The 5,934-nt window shown below is 59.2% G+C and overlaps 1 protein-coding gene across 1 annotated transcript in view; it reads right to left on the bottom strand.

The window, feature by feature from the left end:
- Positions 1-5,640, bottom strand: part of PDGFRB (platelet derived growth factor receptor beta) — a 39,502-nt gene extending 33,862 nt beyond the window's left edge. Inside the window, exon 1 of the mRNA XM_008061049.2 lies at positions 5,364-5,640. The gene's annotated coding sequence lies outside the window, so the exon portion shown is untranslated. The remainder of the gene's footprint in view (positions 1-5,363) is intronic.
- Positions 5,641-5,934: the final 294 nt, after the last annotated feature.

The following is a 5,934-nucleotide window of genomic DNA, read 5'->3' as shown; positions in this document are numbered from 1 at the left end:
CATCTATCCATCGCTCCCCACCCACCCGTCCATCCACACACTCGTCCACGCATTTCGCCATCCATCCACCCACCCAGCCACTCATTGATCCATCCGTCCATCCGCTCATCCATTCATCCGTCCATCCACCTATCGACCCACTCACCCACGCCTCCATCTATCCACTCATGCACCTGCTCACCCATTCGTTCATCATCCACCTGCTCATCCATCTACCCGCCCACCAACCCACTTATCCACCGCTCCACAGATCCATTTATCTATTCACTATTTCACTATCAATTCAGCAGATGGGTCCCAGGTTGGGAGTGGGCAAGGACAGGAATATAAGTGAGGTGGGAGCAGCCCACAAGCCGCTGGGTTAAACCCAAGCCCTGACTGTCAAGGCTCTGGATTGGGAGGGGCCGGGGCTTCTGCGGCATGTTTGAGATCTGATCCCTGCCCCTCGGGAGCCAACTGAAGCCCCCATCCCATAATACCCATGTAGGCTCAGCCTCAGTAGTGGAGAAGCCAGGTGGGAGGGTCACAGCTCTTGGGTTTTCGCTTCCCAGAAGGGAAGGTAACCAGGGCAGCAAGGATGCGGTCAAATGGCCATAAGAAGCCGGGCAGGCTCTTCAGGGGCCAAGGGTAGAGCCTGATGAAGCACTGGGGGTCGTGGAGCTTCTCTCACGGCCTCTCCCACTTTACCTAAGAGGAAATTGGCCAGAATGAAGTGATGCCACCAAAGGCTCAGGGATCAGGGCTTCTGTCTCTGGTTGGGATGGCCTCTCGACCTCTTCAGTCCAAACTCTGTCCTCTGGCCTCCCCCAGAGGGACCTGGAGGGTGAGCCCCAGGCTACAGAGGTGGAACTGGGCCTTTCCAGGCCTTAGAGGGTAGTAAAGACACAGCCCCTGCGGAGAGACAGAGGGAAGCTGGATCCCGGGCTCAGCACCATCTCTGATGACCCCTCTCTGGACCTCAGTTTCCCACTCCTCGAGTAAGGAAGTCCAATCAGGTGACTCCAAAAGTCCTTTTCATCTCTAATATGTGGGAACTTTCTGACCCCCTGGCCCTCCCAACAGACAGCCCTCCCCATCACAAGGCGGAGAAGCTGGTACCTCTGGCAGATGAAAGGTTTCAGGTACCAGAGACATCAAACAGACCTGATCTGAAGAGAAGAGAGAGGACACAATTGCAGCTAAAGTGTTCTGCTTTGATTTCCAGCCTCCTGCACCAGACTGCAGGGGCAGGAAGTGTCGGGGGAGGGGTTCTCTGGGGTCAGGACCAGGGCCTACAGGAAACTTTTTCTCCTGAGGCTCTGGGTCTGAGCACTCAGGAGAGATGTGAGGTGGGCTTCTGCACTGGAACAGGCGGGAGCACCACACCCACTCCCAGCAGAGGTGGGTCTCTGTGTCCGTCTGTCTAGGCCAAGGTCTTGCCTCCTCTTCAAATCCGAGCATGTGAGTTTTGAAAACTCAGCCCTGGAAGGGCCCTAGAGCATCACGGGGTCCACACAGCCTCTCCCAGATCCCTTCCCACCCTCCTTGCTCAGTGTCCCAGGAAAACGGGCACGCGGGCTCTGTGGGAACATGCCTCGGAGCTCCCGAGAAGCATCCCATTAAGGGGCCGCTCTAATTGCTGAAAGTTCCTCCTCGTTACTGTGGGTTAACGTTTTCCATTAGTGGCCATCGATCCCGACCTCTTTCTGTAATGTGTAGATAAAGGATAAAAAAAAAAAACCCTTTCATTGTGGAGTTAAATATGCATGATCTTGGGTACACAGCGAAGCTTGTGCGGCTGCCAATCTGGGCCGGCATGGCCTGGAATCCTGAAATTGTTGTAGGGCTGGAGGGAGTGTCACACTCATCTGGGTCAACCTCCTTGTTTGACTGATGGAAAAACTGAGGCCCCAGAAGGACCGACGTGCCCACAGTCGCACAGGGCTCTGGGGTCCAGCGACGGCCTCTGGGATACCAAGGGCCCCCATGACGCCGAGGGCCCCTGCAGCTAAGGCACGTTCCCAGAGTTTACACGGGTCCCTGGGGTGCCCAGGCCCCACCCAGCCTCTCGCCACAGGGGGCTCTGGAGTCAGAAACACGCGGGTGCAAATCCCAGCTCCACCACTGCCTGGCTGTGGGACTTCGGGCAACTGATTTAACCTTTCTGGGTGTTTCTTCATCTGTGCAATAGGGAGAGTTTGTGTCTACTCCTCAAGGTTGTGGCAGTGATTCGGTGAGTCCAGCAAGTATCTATGAAGAAGGTGCTGGACTGGGTGCAATGGTTCAGGGTTGGGTGCGGTGGCTCACGCCTGTAATCCCAGCATTTGTGAGAGGATTGCTTGAGCCCAGCAGTCTGAGATCAGCTTGGGCAACGTGGCATGACCTCATCTCTACAAAAATAAAAATTAAAAAATTAGCCGGGTGTGATGGCCCATGCCTGCGGTCCCGGCTATTTGGGAGACTGAGGCAGAAGGATCACCTGAGCCCAGGAAGTCAGGGCTGCGGTGAGCCGTGATCGTGCCACTGTACTCCAGCCTGGGTGACAGAGTAAGACCTGATTCGGAAACAAAAAAGAAAGAAGAAAAATAAAGAAGGTGCTGGGCCAGGCGGGTTCTAGATGCTGTGGAGTGTGGACACCGAGCATGGATATAAAGCATAACTGAAGGCCACCCAAAAGTGTCCAGAGGGGTCCTGCTCTACCATCCTGCCCACATGGCCCCTGGCCTAGGCGCTACGAGTCTGCCCCTTCCCTCCCCTCCCTCCCCCAGGTAGGAGGGGGGACGATGAGAGCGTCTCAACCTGAGGACTCACTGCCCCCAGGTTCTGAATCGAGTGGGAGACATGGCTGGCACTTCCAGGGTGCCCGGGGAGCCTTCCATCCCCGTCCCTCTCCACCATTCTCAGCAGCCTGTCCTGAGCCATGCCCAGAGTGCCCAGGGGTTCACAGCCAATGCCTTTGGGATACACCTGGTGTCCAGGTCCCTTCTGCAGGCTTAGCCCTTGATGGGCTGCTGACCGATTTCACAGCCCAACGGTCTTGTGCAGGAGGCAGGAGTACGGCCCTGCCTCAGCCAGCGGCCCGCGGTCCACCTGTGCAGCGCAGGACCCGTGCTACCAGGCCTTACCTGTGGGGCCTCCTCAAAGAGACTGCCGCGCCCTGAGGCTCCCAGAGGAGGAGACAGGCCCGGAGAGGCAGGGTGCCGACCCAGGGTCACACAGCCAGAAGCTGCACGGGGGTTGGCGCGTGATAACCTGATGCCAAGCCCAGTGCCCACAGCTGTGGACTCACCTGGAGGGGGTGCGGGTGTCTGCGACTGGCCACACAGTGGGTTTGAACAGAGCCAAGGCAGGCGCCGGGCCTCCTGACTGAGTCCCCCATGCCTTCTGCTGCCTGCCCCACATCTGCGGGCAATTATAAGCCCGGCTCTTCTTCCCGCAGAGGGTGGGGGCTGCCTGGGAACCACCGTCTGAGAGAGGGCGTGTACCAGATGGTCTCCTTCCTCTCGGGTCCAGGCCAGGGACAGGGCGGACATGGGGCCATCAGACCTGAGGCTGCGCTTTCTGCTGGGCTGGGAGCAGGCTTTGGGGAGGACGAAGACGCTCCCCTTTGACCAGAAACTGCCTGGGAAGCACGGGCTGGGCCTTTGGGTCTGAATTCTGACTCTACTAACTGTGTGACCCAGAGAAAGTCACTCAGCCTCTCCAGCCTTAGGTTCGTCATCTGCAAAATGGGGGTAACAGTGACTTGCTCTGAGGATTACAGTGTGTGTAGGGGACCAGACTCCGTGCCCAGATGGGGTGAGAATTCGGGACTATCCCCAGATGCTATGGGCTCAGGGTCTCCTGCCTGGAGACAAGAGAGGACTGCCTGACTTCAGAACCTCTTGCTAGAAACCTCTATGCCCTCAGTGGTCACAGGCAGGCAGAGACACTCCTTCTAGCAACAGAAAAATGCAGTCGGAGGTGCCACAGGGTGTCAGGGAGGCCCCTGGAAGGCAAGAGGCCTAGGTCCTGGGCTTGCTCTTGGGATGGGATGTCCTCAGTGAGTCCCTCCTCCCTTTTGCCAGCGCATTTTCTCTGCCCCATGGGCCTCCCAAGCTGGGAACTGGGGGCCGAAAGCAAGACAGGGAAGGCTGGATCTGAACAGCCTCTGACATACAACAGAGCAGACAGAAGGAAAGGCCCAATGGGCCCAGCAGGAAGTGCAGGCCAGCACCAGGAGAGCACCAGGAGAGTGGCGAGGGCTGCCTGGAAGAGGTGGAGCCTTGAAAGAAAAGTGATGAGGAAGGACATTCCTAGCAGGAGCTGGGGGGAGGGCTGGTGCCCACGGGCCGGAGGGTGTACATTCCTCCCGGGAAGGCTGGGATCTGACAGGCGGGAACAACAGACCCAGCCTGGGGACAAGGGACAGAAGAGCTGACACCCTCTCCAGGCTCTGCCAGGCATTAGTTGTGTGCTTATTGTGTGGCTACTGTAAGCCTCAGTTTCCCCATGAGTGAAGCAGGGTAGAAGCAGTCCCTGCCGCCAGTGAGCATCACACGGGATGATTCTCAGAGCACTCGGCACAGGCGCCCAGCGTGTCAGCCAGAGACAGCCACTGGCAGGGCCGGGGCTTTCCACAGGCACTAGGAGCACTGAGCAGGGAGGGGTGCGATTGAACTGGAGTTTTAGGACGGCGTGGAGCAGAGCATAGTTCAGAGGCGGGAGAACTGAGGAAGCCTGAGCAGCCACCTAGAGCCAAGGAAATGCCCCCGGCTGTCCCCCTCCACAGAGGAGCCCCCAGACCCGACAGCCGACCCGCCCCCAGCCCCAGCGGCCTGGCCGCTAGGTGCCCTCTTGGCCTGGAACTTTCCTAGCCCTGGAACTTTTCTATGCTGGGGGTTTGGAAGGACATCTTAGGAATCTGGAAAATTTGCAAATCCATTTCAATCCCCAAAGGTTGCCTGGCAGTGGACTGGCCCTAAGCCAGACTGATTCTTACCAGCAAGGCTGAGGCCAAGGGGCAGGAGCTGCGGTCCCAGGTCCCCAGACCCCTGCTAGACCCTCACCACGCACCCCGCTCGCCCTCTCCCAGCTCCCGTCTCCTGCCTCCCAGGTATCCCATCCCCTAGACTGTGCTGGGAGTCGGAGGCCCCCACGTACTCCCGAGATCTCTGGGGATTGTTCCACGGGGCAAAGCAGCACGGTGGGGGGCAGAGGCCACCGACCCAGAGCAGGAGGGAGGAGAGGATGTGCTCTCCAGCCCTGAAATCACCGCAGCCTCCTAGCCTCCTCCCATCTGGTTTTGTTAAAAATATTTTCCATTTTTTTTTACCTACCCAAAGAGGCGCAGGCTAGGGACAGGGGACAAGGCACGGGGCCGGGTCCCCCTTCCTAGCACTTACCTTGCTGCTGATGGTTTCTGCGGTGGGCACGGTCCCAGGCCCTGGATGGGCACCCCTTCCAGGAAGCCCTCCTTACTGCCTTCTCCTCGATATCAGAAAACTTTGCTGGACCCCACACGGCAGCAGCTGGGTGGAAGAGCAGGAGGGACGTTCAGGCTCCCGGAGGCTCGGGACAGAGGGAGGGAGGGGAGCCACAGGGTGAGGAGCTGCCCAGCTTCTCACTCCCAAAGCATCCTCGGGAGGAGCCGAGCCTCGGAGGGGCCGCGGTCCCGCTGTCGGTGGGCCAGCAGGCGAAAGCGGCAGCTGGGGGGGGCGCTCTCGGGCTCTGGCCCGGGCTGATCTCCTCTCTGGCTCTGAGCTGCTCGTTAAGCGGCCCTGGGTCCCCAGTGGTGGGGGGCAGGGACTGCGGGAGCGGGCAGCCCCCGGCGCTCACCCCACTGTGGCTTCCCGGGCCCCCCCTTTGGGGGAAAGGCTGCAGGGCGGCCTCTGATTGGCCCGGCCGGGAGAAGGGGGGCGGTGGGCAGGGAGGGTGGACGCGTGCGTCTGTTTTCAATTTCAGTTTTTTCCCCTC

This window comes from Carlito syrichta, unplaced genomic scaffold, assembly GCF_000164805.1.
Source record: "Carlito syrichta isolate Samal-C Ts95f unplaced genomic scaffold, Tarsius_syrichta-2.0.1 Scaffold305012, whole genome shotgun sequence".
NCBI lineage: Eukaryota > Metazoa > Chordata > Mammalia > Primates > Tarsiidae > Carlito > Carlito syrichta.
This window is presented reverse-complemented; position numbering and strand designations above follow the sequence as displayed.